This window comes from Protopterus annectens, chromosome 1.part1 (assembly GCF_019279795.1).
Source record: "Protopterus annectens isolate FY-2018-M chromosome 1.part1, PAN1.0, whole genome shotgun sequence".
NCBI classification, from domain to species: domain Eukaryota; kingdom Metazoa; phylum Chordata; order Ceratodontiformes; family Protopteridae; genus Protopterus; species Protopterus annectens.
Genome location: NC_056726.1, coordinates 556,375,657 through 556,392,121, shown reverse-complemented (window position 1 = coordinate 556,392,121; position 16,465 = coordinate 556,375,657).

Sequence of the window (16,465 nt, the reverse complement as noted above, 5' to 3'; positions counted from 1 at the left end):
GAACCTGAATGCATTACACTACATGCAGTTACCCACTGAAGTAGGTAATTGTAAATGTGCAGGGCATAGAATGCAACAGGATAACAGTAGGAAAGTTGAGGCATGAGCTCATGCACCTGCAAAACAAGCAGCGTCACAGTTGGAAAGTGTCTGTGTGAATGAGGAATGACAAACCTCAGACTGTTTAGATGTAGAAACTGTACAAACAATGCAAACAGCAGCTACGAAAGCAGAAAAGCCGACGTGGTTATGACGAGGAGCAATCCTTGAACACGGACTGCACATATCCACAGTGAGAAAGCCAATATTAACGTCTAATATATTCAGATATGCGGCTTTGTGGAGCCATGGGTACAGACATGTCTCAACAGGGGGGATGGTACATTTGGTTAACAGAATACCCCTTTCATATGGAATTACGAACCACATACAAACCTCATGAGCAGCGTGTCACGTTTGCCGTAGATATCATGCACAGAGAGTATTTAAACCGAAGGGAGTGAGTTGACCTACACCACCCTAACCGTTCCGTGCTATTTGTATGGAATTCATACATCTGCATAAATGTGAAGGGAACAAAGACTGTTTAGCGATTACACATATAGATAATCAAAATGGGTAGAAGCATTCCCAACCAGTAATCTGGATGCAGCAGCAGTGGCAAAGGTGCCAGTAAAATTAAGTATCCATAGATCTGGCATGCTGTAAAGAAGCTACAGTGACAATAGAACACATGTAGTTAACCAGACAATCACGCTACCTGGGGGATTACTCCGTATTACCATGAATGTCAATTGCATGTACAACCCACACTCAGCGACTGCTGCCGCAGAATGGGATCCCGAGAAATAAGTAGAGGAGTTGGGTGGGTGACATCCAGACGAGTTACATGAACTGTCTACCTCTAGCATTGCTGAGCATGACAACAGTTCCAAATGTAAAGTGCTGCACCCACTTCGAAGTAGTATGTGGAATGGCATATCATGTGCCAGAGTGGAAAGCTGTCATGCCTGCAGAGCCGGAGGTCGATGACTCAGTAGTAGGTGACATGAGAGGATTGTTAACTAGTAACACTGTTCCTCAGTTAAAGTCTGTTACAGATAAGAGCAAACGAAGACGGAAGCATAGCTGACACCAGTATCCTGTGTGTATGTCACTGTTATCCAAAGAACATTATTGCCAAGTGGACAGTGCGAATGTCTGTACCCGGGTACTGTTGGCAACGCCTACCGCAGTAAAGTTTGCAGAGAGGTTGTCCTGGGTCCACCTCACATTTCTCAAACTGGTAAAGGATATCAAGTCTGATTGACATCTCGTAGCTGATATACCAAAGAGCCCGAATCACCCGGCGAAGACTGTATAACAATACAAAGCAACCCCAAAGACATTTATGTTTGCTGTCCTAATGATTATACACCTATTAACCATGTTTGTGTTTACGCTAATTTCCGGAACCTCACCTGCATATAACTACACGGATACAAATACTGATACGTGATGAACTGGCCACAGAGTGTCTTCCACACCTCAACAGATACCTAGGCATGATGCGTGCATATAGAGACCAGGAACACTTTAAATTGCTGTGTTTGTACTGCCATACCTACATCATATGGAGGACTTCCGATGCATGTGGTCCCCTTGGGGATAGATTGAGACTTGTGAATATCTACACTTTGATACAGGTTCTGTGAGATCACAGGACAACGTGGCAATGTACTTACCTGTTACACAAAAAGGAATTGTATGTTATCATAAACATGGTACAGTTGCAGTTGGTGGGAGTATTTGTAACATAACTGTGTCTACGAATGTCATATAACAGCCAAAGATCACAGTACTACTTGTAGCACCATTCCTAATTTGTATTGAAACATCATGAGAACAATGTTGAAGGATGTGCAGAAACATCCTGAATTGTATAAACAGTACTCTGTTAGAGACAGGAATTTGTTACATGCAGAGGTAACCCGCATCAGTAATAAAGTAGAATATAGTTATGTTGTTTGTGGGAAATAACCATAGCAATGGTTACCTGGGAATTGGTGCCGCAGTTGTTATTTGGGTTATCTGGCGACAGTTACATGACATGCTGTACAATTGCCTGTGGGTGCGAAACTAACTATAACACATATAGCTCAAGAACTGGGAACACAGTCGGGAAACCTACTAATCCAGTGGGTGAAATGGAAGCTGTTCTGACATGTCAGTCCTCTGCAAGAGATAAAGGAATACCGATTCATATGGACTTCAGTGACAGCGTCACAACCTGGGCAGGAACACCCCCAGCTTGTGGAGTAGTGAAAGCAATCAGGGAACAGAGGAAGTTATCAAAAACTGTCGGAGGAAGGATGAATGTGACTTTCCGCTCCTGAACATGTGACTGATGAACTGGATGCAATGAGAACTGTTGTGTCACAAAATGTAATAGTGCATGACTGCACCGTGGCGCTGAGAATTGGTCTGCAAGGCTTACTGAAGAAGATCGTTGTGTCCAACTACCATATGAAGAGACCAAAAGCAACGCCCACCTACAGGTAATATAGCAGGTGTCATCCATGGCGGAAACAGGCCCAAACCCACTGCCGAACCATTTCCACAAACCATTGGGTGGATGGGGTCAGTCATACTGAATATCATGAATGCCATTTGTGTTGTTCTGCTCATATTGGGAGCATGTGTCTAGTGTGGGATACTGTGCATGTAAGTATTAGTCAGGGACTCTGGCAACATACCTGTACCGAGACTATGGATCAAGACCTGTAGTGGTATTTGTCAATAGAAAATGCAATCCTACTTGCAATGTACATCAAATTACCTGCCTAGTTAAACGGTCCACAGAGGAAGACGCCAGGAATGAAATAATGTTGTATATGTCTCTGGATAGAGTAGAAGCAATCAAAGGAGGGAGAATGTTAGCAAAATGCATATTTAAACATAATATGACGTGCAACTTTAGAAGCTAATAGTGTATAATGCATATTATTCTACCTGACAATATAGCAGTACAGCTTCTCATGCATGTAATTGCTTGTAGTGTAGCTGCAGTGTGATTGAACCCTAACCCTAGCAGTAACCAGTGCAGCAGGTGTATGTCAGTCAGCATTAGTCATCTGCTCGGTTACAGAATAATACATGTATGTACAGGTATATCTGTCATCCTTCTACTGAGGAGGATAGGCTTGTGAGCTGTAACACAGAGTACAGCTGCTCAGCAGAGAGACACAGGAACCTAGTATGACACGGAGTGAGGACTGAATATGAACAGTGTTGGAACCGTGTCAGAGCAGAACTTACCAAAGTACAGTCTAACTGAATATGTGTCTCGCAAGGTTGGGCTATCCTCATGGGAAAACATGTAATAAGCATTACCTGAGCACTGTTGTAGGAATACAATGTTCTGTACTCTAGCAATGTAAATGCCTCGTGACTGACAACATCATTAATGTGTGCAAAGGATGATAGTATACAGAATGCTCATACAGATGTAACATGTATAGAGTTGAACAAATGTCTAAACTTTGACTGCATACTCCTTTGCCTCCTGCTGCACAGTAATAAAATGTTATTAATCCCAGCTTCCCGTGTTAATGAGTGTCATGTTGAAAATACGAATGAGTGTTACAGTTTGATTTAAAAGACTTAATTGACAGATGTTTACGTTCTAGCATTGGAATAGGTCAAGACAAACATCACAATGTCCATGTGTACCACATACACACAGCCAGCAACATGCAGTAGTAGTGCATGAAGGCATACACGACTGTGGGAATAGTACAGGACATATGGCACGTGCCAAGTGCAGATGCATGACACAAACACCAGGATGGGTGTCCCTGCAAAGAGGAACATGTGCCAACTACACCTCCCACAGATGTACTGGCAATAAAACACATGGCAAACACACAGACACACTACTGTCCAACACATGACTGCAACGGAGCCTGGTCAAACACCAACATGAAGCATGCACAAACAGGGACTTGAGTAATGTTTGCCTTAACACCCCCCATAGGCCAAAGAAGAATAGAATGGACATATGCATGGAATGCTGTGAAGGATGTGTGGTAGTCCTCAGTATCACAGTGTTAGGGACACAGATACACTGTCATCAACTGTGACGTATGTGCAATGTACACAGCAAACCTGCATGTAATACAGAGGACAATCATGTGCCACAGAAATATACAGTGGCGAAAGACTATAGTGGATAGACAATTGTACATGTGACAAACTATGAATATAGGTTCACACGTCCATAGGTACAGGGTAGGCCATCGTCCCAGGCCCAGCCATAATACTACACCATAGTTAGGATGACTTTGCCAACCTTCTGTTCTTCAGATGAAATACCCATGATAATGCTGTATCTCCGTCAAGCAGTGATAATGATGTAATCCCTGGCCTATACCTGCAATCCTCCATCCAATGGACAACATAGCTGCGAACAAGGCTAGGAAGGATGTCTGTCTCACATGTACTGTGATGTAGATCCACAGCATAATGATTGTCTGGGTGATATCTGTGTCACCCAAACACATCCCATGAATGACCGTGACAAGGTAAATGTCACCTGCCCTAGTGATTCTGAGGGATGCGGATACAGTAGGTGAAGCATACACATGACATATGGGTTGACATGGCCTTGTATGTCAGGCACAGGTCAACAACAAACAGCAGGTATGTGACGTGATGTGGCAGGGTCCTACATGTGGACAGCATTACACAAAATGGTGTCATCCTGCATCTGTACAACGATCAACCTATGTGGGCTTCCCAGCTGCTGTAGGTGTATGGTCAGATACAGTCTGAATGGGGCAATGTAGTAGATCATAGGTGTAACACGTAATGGGTACAAGGGAACAATGACCTAGCCTGATGTAGATGTGAATCCCTGCACCAACAGGTGGGCAATGTAGAAGACCCACATAACCACGATAGCAACGTGTGTGTGGAATGAATAGTGACCATCCAACACTGTCCCCTGATTCTTGGTAATCACCCCTGTGCTGAGTGGACAGCCACCTATATGCTGGACAGGGGTGACCTAGTACTTCTCCACAGGTATGATGTTGCATGACGTTGCATTTAGCTGTGGGACATGTCCCTGACAGCAGATATGCATACCTGGGAGGCCCTTCAAGGATATCTGTGTCAGATGTCTGTCCCACTATGGCACCTGTTTTGCAATCATCTACAAACACTGTTGCCCATTGCACCCCTGTGTGTGCCTGTACCGTGAAGATGTAGGTGTATGACAGGAGTGCACACATGGAAGGGCCCCATGGGACAGTACCTCTGACAGGCAGTAGGTCTGATATGCTGCCAGCAACTATGACTGTGTGGGTTGTGTCACATAGACAGTTTACAACACATTCTGTGATGTGCGTGTTCACATCCCAGCCAATGGGTTTATCAACGATACCTGAGGTGGGTAATGTGATGAAGGGCTTTGCCAGGTCGAGGTAGGCTGTATGGACTGCAACACCCACATCAGTGTCCTCGGCGACTGTCCTGAAAATGTCAACCATGCTTTAAAGGCATGAACCGCCTGAACAAGACAAACCGTGTGTGAGGCAAAGTAAGTATGTCCCCTATGCAGTCATGTACGAGCCACAGTATGATCCCTCCCCATGTCTTTGCAGATAGGTCTCCTCAGGGTAATGGGACAGGAATAACCAGCCTCAGTGGAGGCATTGGCCTTCTGACGTGGGACTACAGTTGCCATGTGACACAACCTGGGTACCCTACCTGAGGTGAGGCTACGAAGAAATAGCTGTCCTAACTGTGGGTCCAATTCATAACCGAGATAGTGGAGTACACAGTGGGGTCACCAGCTGGTCTCATCGATGCTATGTCCACTACCCTGGAGAGAGCATGTCCCACCTGTGTGTCACAGAACATTTGGTGACCACAAACCTGTGGTACACACATCACCTCATGTGTGGGGAGGGTGTGGAGATGTCCTCACTGGACTCGTCAGCCTGTATGTTGGCAAAGTGTGTATGTTGAGTAAACCCCACCTGTATGTGAACCCAGTCAGAGCATATGTGGGACTGAGCTCCCAGGTGTCCAGCATAGCAACTGAAGGTGGTATGATTGTTAGCCAGGTCCATGTAGGTATATCTGTGGAATGTGCCCTGGACTATTTCATGACAGTGTGTAAGTCTACACATATGATGACCAAGGGTGTCACACCTCACAAGGTGTCTGCTCCACCTTGTAGTAGCCACCTCCTTGTGTTGTACATTTTCTGTATGGCTGGGGTACACCACACTGGATGCTTGGCACTGGTACAGTGAACCACAGTTGGGTAAGTGAATGACTGGCTCATGCAGTCCTGTAGGTACTAGTAGATGGCAAATGTGATTGATGCAGTGGCTGCCGTACCATCGACCACTGGCTCAGGGTCCTTAAAGGAGACCACAGTACTGCGCAGTATTGTGTAGTCTGCCTCTGAGCAAGCAATGTGTATGGTAACTGGCAACACTCACAGCAACGGATGCCAAAAGCAGAAGCCAATGTCCACACAACATAGATCAACTTCTGCATGACAATATGTGTTATCATACATGTATTGGCATGTGTCTGCCAATTACAATTGGAAATGGCCGGTAAGACTGGCCTAAAGTTCCCATGATGTACACAGTCTGGGGGTGTTGTTCCGATAATAAAGTGGCAATACCTCCCAATCGTGACCTCTGGGTATGGTATGAAAGTGGTTGTTAACCTGCAGCATTGGTGTCTGGTGTCGGAAGACATGGTTCCTGTAGCACAACACAGTATGGGTAGTGAAGCACACATACACGATTGCTGAACACACAGCATCAGTGAAACCCAGTGCTCACAAGGACACAGTCCGACAAGCTCTACACTTTACATATGCACAGTGGTGTCCATTGTAGGACCCAAAAATTGTGGAAAGAACCAAATTATGTCTTATTTCAATGCGTACCTGAAATCATTGTCGTCACAGGTACACATATGCACCACAAGAGTGTTTAATGTTGCTGATAGCTGTGCATGTAATGCAGCACAGATGCACAGCAATACCCAGGGTACGGGACCATAGAAGTGCGTCGACATCACAGTAGCGCACACATGACGGATGTGTAATGGGTACTGTCAATTGTTGCAGTCAAGGGATTCTGGGTATGTAGACGCTGTGCTCGGTGTTGTTTCGCAGGCAATCCTTTCTCCCGCCCCGTGGGAGGGATGTGTGCGTAGCACCTGCCTTACTCTCCGCTAATAATGCAAACCATACTCCGGAGAATGCTAAATGTAGGTGTGTAATGTGTACATCCCTATACTAGTGTCCAGTAGGCAATTGTCATGGATGGACACCCGTATGGCCAGGATGGCACCCACAACTGCAAACCCAGGGAAATGACATAGCCGCGGGAAGGCATAACACAGGAAATACACATAGGGACTACAGTTGACATTCCACATACAAAGCAGGACCATCGTGCCAACACCGGCATACACAGCACTCAATCTGCCAGCAACAGACTGAGGAGCACCCGCTACCGTACAGCGGAACAGATGTGCGACCTGTGGAACACATACTAATGGCACACACACAACGTCAAGTAGGATATGTAAACTATGGCATTCCCACCTATGAAGACAACATGGTTAAATGAATGCATAGGTAATCAACATGTTCCGGTGGTGTTATATTGCAAATACAGTGACGGATATGTCCCATTGGGACGTCTGCGGTTTATATGGAGCATTTGCTAACCAGCATCATTGGATGTATGTCATTTGTCCACAGTACTAAATCACCTGGTTATGTAGCACCATGTGGAATGGGTGGTCAAACAGACATCCGCGATTCCTGAACACACAGTATCAGTGAAACCCAGTGCTCACAAGGACACAGTCCGACAAGCTCTACACTTTACATATGCACAGTGGTGTCCATTGTAGGACCCAAAAATTTGTCTAAAGATAGCTCTTCCGCCTTATTTAATCAACTAACGGAACTCATTGTAGTCACAGGTACACATATGCACCGCAAGCGTGTTTAATGTTGCTGATAGCTGTCCATGTCATGCAGCACAGATGCACAGGAATACCCAGGGTACCGGGTCCATAGAACTGCGTCCACATCACAGTCCCGCACACATGACGGATGTGTAATGGGTACTGTCAATTGTTGCAGTCAAGGGATTCTGGGTATGTAGACTCTGTGCTCGGTGTTGTTTCGCAGGCAATCCTTTCTCCGCCCGTGGGAGGGATGTGCATATCACCTGCCTTACTCTCCGCTAATAATGCAAACCATACTCCGAGAATGCTAAATGTAGGTGTGTAATGTGTACAGCCCTATACTACTGTCCAGTAGGCAATTGTCATGGATGGACACCCGTGTGGCCAGAATGGCACCCACAACTGCAACCCCGGTTAACTGACATAGAGGCGTGAAGGCATAACACCGTAGATACACATAGGTACTGCAGTTGACATTCCACATACAAAGCAGGACCGTGCCAACACCCGGCGTACACAGCACTCAATCTGCCAGCAACAGACTGAGGAGCACCCGCTACCGTATAGCGGAACAGATGTGCGACCTGTGGAACACATACTAATGGCACACACACAACGTCAAGTAGGATATGTAAACTATGGCTTTCCCACCTATGAAGACAACATGGTTAAATGAATGCATAGGTAAGCAACATGTTCCGGTGGTGTTATATTGGAAATATAGTGACGGATATGTCCCATTGGGATGTCTGAGGTTTATATGAAGCAGTTGCTAACCAGCATCTTTGGATGTATGTAATTTGTTCACAGTACTAAATCAGCTGGTTATGTAGCACCATGTGGAATGGGTAGTCAAACAGACATCCACGATTGGGGAACATACACCAGCAGTGAAAAGCACTGGGCAGGTGGACACAGTCCAGCAACATCTAACTTGACATATGCACATCGGTGTCCATTGTAGGACCCAAAATTCTGTTCAGAGAATGCCTGCTAGCTTCCTGCATTACTCATGTGATCTAATTGTCGTCACCACGTCACACTTACACATATGCACGCAAGCGTGTTCAATGTTGATGATAGCTGTCCATGAACTGCAGCACACATGCATAGAATTACCCAGGGTATCGGGTCCATTCAGCTGCGTCCACATCACAGTCCAGCACACATGAAGGATGTGTAATGGGTACTGTGCACTGTTGCAGTCAAGGGAGTCTGGGTATGTAGAATCTGGCCTCGGTGTTGTTTCGCAGGCAATCCTTTGTCCCGCCCCGTGGGAGGGACGTGCGTAGCACATGCGTCACTCTCCGGTATTAATGCACACCATACCGCGGGAATGCAAAATGCAGGTGTGAAATGTGTACAGCCCTATACCAGTGTATAGTAGGCAATTCACATGGATGGACAAGCGTATGACTAAGATGGCACCCATAACTGCAAACCCGGTGGAATTACAGTGCCGTAGTAAGGCATTACACAAGTCATACACATAGGGACTACAGTTGACATTCCCCATACAACAAACACAGACAACCGGCTGATGAAGTCTAAAGCAAAGACGAGGTACTGTAGGGACCATCAGTGACCAACCAGAGCACACCAAGAATTAAAGGCAGTCACCATAGTCTATTGGAGCCCACGTCTGCTTCATAAGCAGACTTATTCAGACTACATACAATGCAGTCCAACCTACTACATTTACAAGCATTAATTGGTCAGTACATTACATGTGCTAGGTACTAATTACATGCCTTAAAGGCAGACAAGCGAACAAACCTCACTTGCGTTGCAGATCCCACACAGTGAGGACATCAGACATTGCTTCAAAAGGTACAGTCTTCATCGGAAAATATAAATATATGTACATATATGAAACATGAACCAACATAAAATGTTTTCCAAATGTCTGACTGTGTAAGATACATATATATGTCCTACGGATTGTGCCAATATATTAACAGAACTGCAGACACCTAGTAATATAAATGAACCATAATATATACACATAAACCGTATGATTATGACTACTGTAAAATAGACCAACGAAATGTAAACATTCACAATGTGCTAATGGAAATATTCAGTTAGAAGGTTACTTAAATAAATCAACTCAGTCATCCATGTGTAAATACTAACACAAGGCCAGCGAGGTGCTTGCCCTCACATGTACTGGGATGTTGTTCCACAGCATAGTGAGTGTCTGGGTGATGAATCCGTCCCAACAACACGTTCGATTAATGACAGTGTCAAGGTGTCGTCAGCTGCCCTTGTGGTCCTCAGCGATCTAACTTATTTACGTGAAGCATAGTCATCAGATCTGGGTTCGACATAGCCGTGTATGCCAGGCACGGGTCACCTCTGGGCAAGTGGTATGCAACTGTATACAGCTGGAATTCTTTCAGTCGGTCAGTATAGCACATATACCTGAGACCCTGCATCTGTTTGTCGAAGAACTGTTGGTGCCTTTCCAGCTGCTGCAGGTGTTGGGTCAGATACATTCTGAACGGGCCATTGTACCCAATCATAGGTCTATTGAGCGATGAGTACAAGGGGACAATGACCTCCCTGATCTAGATGTGAATCCCTTCATGATGATGTGGGCAATGTGGAAGGTCTACCTAACTATGTTAGCAACATGTGTGTCTACCGAACGGTGAACAACAACACATGTCCCCAAACCACTGGTAACCCCCTGTGTGCCCAGTGGATTGCCACCTATATGGTAGCTCGGGTAACCTTGTTCTTCCCGAAGGGTATGCCTATGCATTTCCTGGCATTTAGCTGTAGGACATGTCTCTGGTACCACTTATCCACATCTGTGAGGCACTCCTGAAGGATATCTGTGTCAGATGTGTGTCTGACTTTGGCACCGGTTTGCAGTCATCTGCAAACATTGTCACCATAACCCCTGTGTATGCGTGTACATTGGAAAGCGTAGATGCTGGAAATAGTGGACCCAGGACTGAGCCCATGGGACACCACCTGTGACTGGCTGTGAGTATGACATGGCACCAGCAACTATGGCCATGTGTGTTCTGTGACTTAGCCCGTTTGCAACCCATATGGCGATGTATGGATTTACATTCAAGATGACGGGTTTATCAATTATACCCGAGGGGGGTATTGTGTCGAAGGCCTCTGCCGGGTTGAGGTAGGCTGTATGGACTGCTTTACCCTCAGCAATGGCCTTGGTGACTGAGTCTACAAAGTGAAACACGTGCAAAGGGCATGATCTGACTCTGACCAAGCTAAACTGGGTTGTATCCAAAGTATGCGGGTCCCCTATGTCTATATCTATGTGTCCCATTATGATCCATCTCCATGGCTTTGCAGATAAGGCTTGTCAAACTAATGGTATGGTAATAACCAGGCTCAGTGGAGGCACCATCTATGTGGAGTGTGACTACAGTCGCCCTGTGCTACTACTCAGGTACGTATCCTGAGGTGAGGCTAAGATTAAACAGCTGTCCTAAGTGTGAGTTAGAGTTCCTGGAGTACACAGCTGTGACACCATGTGGAGCCATGGATGCTGTGTTGACTGCCTTGGGGCTGGGTGTGGGTAATGTTGGACATACCCACGGCAGGCGTGTACGTTCGAGTCCGATGCCCAAGGGACCACACACAGCCGGCCATAGGCATAGGCCAAGTAGGTAGCCGCCTAGGGTGTTGCTCTACTCGGGGCACCTTTCTAGACTCTATTTGGTGTAGGTAGACCAGGAGGGGGGTAGCGGGTGATGTATTGGTGGCAACTTCTGCCTAGGTCACCACTTACCGTAAGGCCACTCTTCGCATGGGTAATACAGCAGTACCCACACCCAGACGCGGGTCATTGCTAGGGTCATTGCTAGTATGGCACATGATCTATGTAAGGAAACCATATATCCCCAGACATAATGGCACAGCATAATGCCTGTTCGCCAAAGGCAGACATACGTCACCCGCGGTGGTGCGGACGTACTGCGCGTGATGCCCGTTAACAATGCCGACATTGTCTCGCTTTGTGAAACAAACTCCACAGAGACATTCAATAATAGACAGCGGACAACCCGATGTCCTCGTGTCTGAGATGTTCAACCTGTTACGCCATGTTAAATGTGTGTAGCACAGCGAACGGTCCAAACAAAGCAACGGACATGTCTGTGGCTCACTGAAAGTCGTCCACTTAATGTTAAACCCCTGTAATATTGCGACACAGGCCATACATACGGAGGGTTAGTAATGGAAATTGGTTATTTCGAGCAGACCGTGCAATTAGTATAACGACATCTACAACGGGTACACCAGCCAATCGAGACACGGTTATTCAATAATTGGGGGGCGACATGGTACCATGGACACGGACAAACGTGCCCATGTGACTCATCTAACATTACAGGGTCAGGGCAGTCCCGCAGTGGGAGGCCAAGACCAAAACCCAAAGCACCACAGCAACACCCTGACAATCGAAGGCCTGTATGCGTATGGGATATAAGCAGCTGTCATCTGAACAGCCCTGCGGTGACGACATATGCATCCTGGGCCATGAGCGACGGGGAATTAGAATGTTCAACATGCAGTACCGCACCTTTCCCAGCAGGAGAATGGATGCCTGTGACGCGGCGTGTGCGGGGATATGTAAATGTACATAGGTACCATGGGTATGCATATTAATGACAACGAACAGCTAACGTGCACTGGTCACAGTAACCGTCAAACGTGAATGCAGTCACGTTCGAATTACGACTATTATTATTTATTTTAGTTTTAATTTATTTTATTTTACATTTGATGACCGGGCTAGTCTAGCTGGATATATGTCCATTTGCATTAGAGGCCCGGGGAGAAAAGCTCCACACATAACATAATAATGACAGACAGACATATTATTAATAAAGACATACAATAAAATTAGAAATATAAATCAATTTTGTTAATAAAATCAACATACATTAAGGAACTCAAACAGTTTAATATCATACATAATGTTTGGTCAATTTCAAAGCATTTTATCTAGTACATAAAGGTTATGCAATAAGGCATTTGCCATATGGATAACAGTTGAAGCTCAGAAGGATACAGTAGTAAAAGGGAATGTAAGATGAACAAAGGGAAGAGGCAGGGGTTAGAAAAGAGAGAGGAAAAGAGGGAAGACTATAGAACATATACATGTGCACGCAGTAAAAGCGCCCATGCTGCAAAGACTGTTACATATATAAAGCTGTAAGTGCTTTCTGCACACGTCCGTCAACCGGATCAGACATATGTTACCGAATAGTCACAAGTAGCATAAAACACGTAACCACACAGACACTGTAAACATATATAAACGGACTACGGATATGCATGCGCGCGTCGCGTAACCCACAATCCGGACATGCGAAAAAGGTGCGTGTGTGATCCAGTGGAACCAGGAAGGTTACGGATGTCTCCTCCACACGTTTACATTCATAATTGTCAAATATATGCTTAAATAGTACTTATTGATTCCATGCTTTGTTATCGTAATGCTACTATTATACACATTGATATACAATAGCCTGATCAACACACTACATTCTAAGGTGCACTCTCAGCAATTATCAACTATGTGTCCGGATACCGATTGTATTTACCAATATTGTATATATATTGACACATTGTTGCCGTATTATTGTTTCCATGAAGTAAGGCATGCAACACTGATATGTATATGTCACGTTATAATCAAGACTTGGAGCACTGTCCACCTAACTATGAGCAGGTTTATTGATTATTTCGCTTTAAACCGACTCTGAAGGAAGTGTATAAGGGACGGCTATGTCACGCATTCCGTTCTCGACGATGCCCCATTTTAGTAGGTGAGAGAGCCCAGTATCCTTCCACTGTGGAGTCTATCGTATTTGACAGTGTCTGTTTTGCCGATATATGTTCCATGATGTCGTTTAGGAAGATGGGCAGGCCGCAAGGTTTGCTGTATTTCCGCATACTGGCACGTGGATATAGATAGGCCATGTAATACAAATGATGGGTTGTCAAGCAGACATCCACGATTGGGGAACATACAGCGGCAGTCAATACCACTGGCCAGATGGGGACAGTCAAACACGTTCTACACTTTACAAATGCACATCGGTGTCCATTGTAGGACTCCAAAAATTACGACGTCACCTCCTGTATACACCGAGATCGGCCAATCAGAATACTAACCGTGACTACGGCACAGCTAGACATATGCACCACCAGCGTGTTTACGGTTGCTGATACCTGCCCATGACATGCAGGACATATGAACAGAGGTCCCCAGACTGCCGTGTCCATACATGTGCGTCCATATCCCAGTTCCGCACACATGAAGGATGTGTCATGCGTACCGTGGGGGGTTGCAGCCATGGTATCCTGGGTATGCAAAATGGGGCTCGGTGTTGTTTTGCAGATAATCCGTTGTCCCGCCCCATGGGAGGGCTGCGGGTACAGGATGCCTCAGTCTCCAGTAAGGATGCAAAGCATCCATAGGGTAATGCTTAAGGCATGTGTGAAATGTGTTCAGCCCTACATCAGTGTCCAGTAGGCATTTCCCAAGGATGGACAAACGTACGGACAAGATGGCACCCATAATAGCAAACCTGGTGGAATCACACAGCCGTAGTAGGGCATGACACAGGACATAAAGATGGAAACAACAGTAGATACACCCCGTAGACATCCATCCTGCCGTGCGAATCCCAGCGTACACAGCAGCGAAGGTGCTATCAAGTATGTGGGGATCACCCGGTTCCACTCTGCGGAACATACCTGCGACCTGTGGAACACATATTAATGGCACACCAACAACGTCAACTAGGAAGGTCATACTATCGCTAAAATATGGCGTTCACACACATAAACGACATACTGTCATCAATAAATAGGTTGTACATGTACCGGCTGTGTTATACTGACAATACAGTGGCGGATAGTTCGCAATGGTACCTGTGAGGATTATCTAAAGCAGTTGCCAACCTGCATGACTACAGTAACACCCTATGGGTAAATTGTGGAAGGACACGGGTTACGTAGCACTACATAATATGGGTAGGCGGACAGACATCCGGGAATGGGGAACATCGGCGGCAGTCAAACCCACTGGCGAATGGACACTGCCCAACATGTTCTAAACTTCACATATGCACATCGGTGTCCATTGCAGGACCCAAAATTACTCCTTAGGTAAGTGTAGGCAACATAGTGTGAACCGGAAGAGGTGACAGCCGTGACTACGGCACAGGTAGATATATGCACCACAAGCGTCTTCAAGGGTGATGACAGCCGTCCATGAAATGCAGGACATATGAATAGGACTCCCCAGGCTGCTGCGTCCATACACATACGTTCACATCCCATTTCCGCACATGAAGGGTGTGCAAGGGTACTGTCGAGGTTCCAGACATGGGATCGTGGGTATGCAAATATGGGTGTCGGTGTGGATTGGCAGATGATTCGCCCGCCCGTGCGCGGACGTGGCCATGGCATATGCGCATATCGTTACTCCGCAATACTAATACCGATCATCCACCGGAAATGGAGAATGCAGCTGTGAAATGTTGACAGCCCGATACTAGTGTCCAGTAGGCAGTTCCCATGGATGGACAAACGTCGCCAAGATGGCACCCATAGCTGCAAACCTGGGGAATCCACAGCTGTTGCAAGGCATAACCCAGGGAACACAGATACGGTCTACAGTACACACTCCCCATTCAAAGCAAGACCGCTGGGCAGATACCGGTGTACACAACACTCAATGTGCCAGCACATCTATGGGGATCACACGCTTCCATACAGTGGAACAGATGGGTCACCTGTGTAAAGATACCAATGGCACAATCTCCACGTCTGCTGGGAATGACATAGGATGGTCAAACTATGGCGTTGACACCAAAGAAAGACATCCTTCGGTGAATTAATAGGATTGATGTCAATACACCATGGCAAACACCCAATGAACAGGGAAGACTTGCTGGCACCCTATGGCCACAAACCATGTCACACATAGGTAGATGGAACAGTCAACATAAACATTTCCCACGACAGGTCGCATATGGTATCCAAAGGTACTTCATAGACATGTATCCGCTATTACCCATTGGCCCCGTGAGACTTACACATAACATGGAAGTATCCAGGCTTTAAATATCCACCCTTACACTTCCATTTGTCACTTTCTATGCGAGCAATGGAGATGTAGCCACAGCATAGAAAGCAGAGACGTACTGCTAACGAAACACACACATGTCAACATCACAGAAAGCATACTATGAACACACTTATTACATGATATTGTACTATGAAACACAAACAAACCAGCAACCTGCAGCAAGAATAGTCCTCGTCGTCCGACACAACACAAGTCTTCGTAACATTTAAACAGTTCATGAAAACATGCAACGTTTCCGTTGTTTCCACAACGTGTGCAGGAAAAATGCTATGTCTACGTATGTTAACAATCAACAATGTGAGTCTTAACATGATTTTAAAT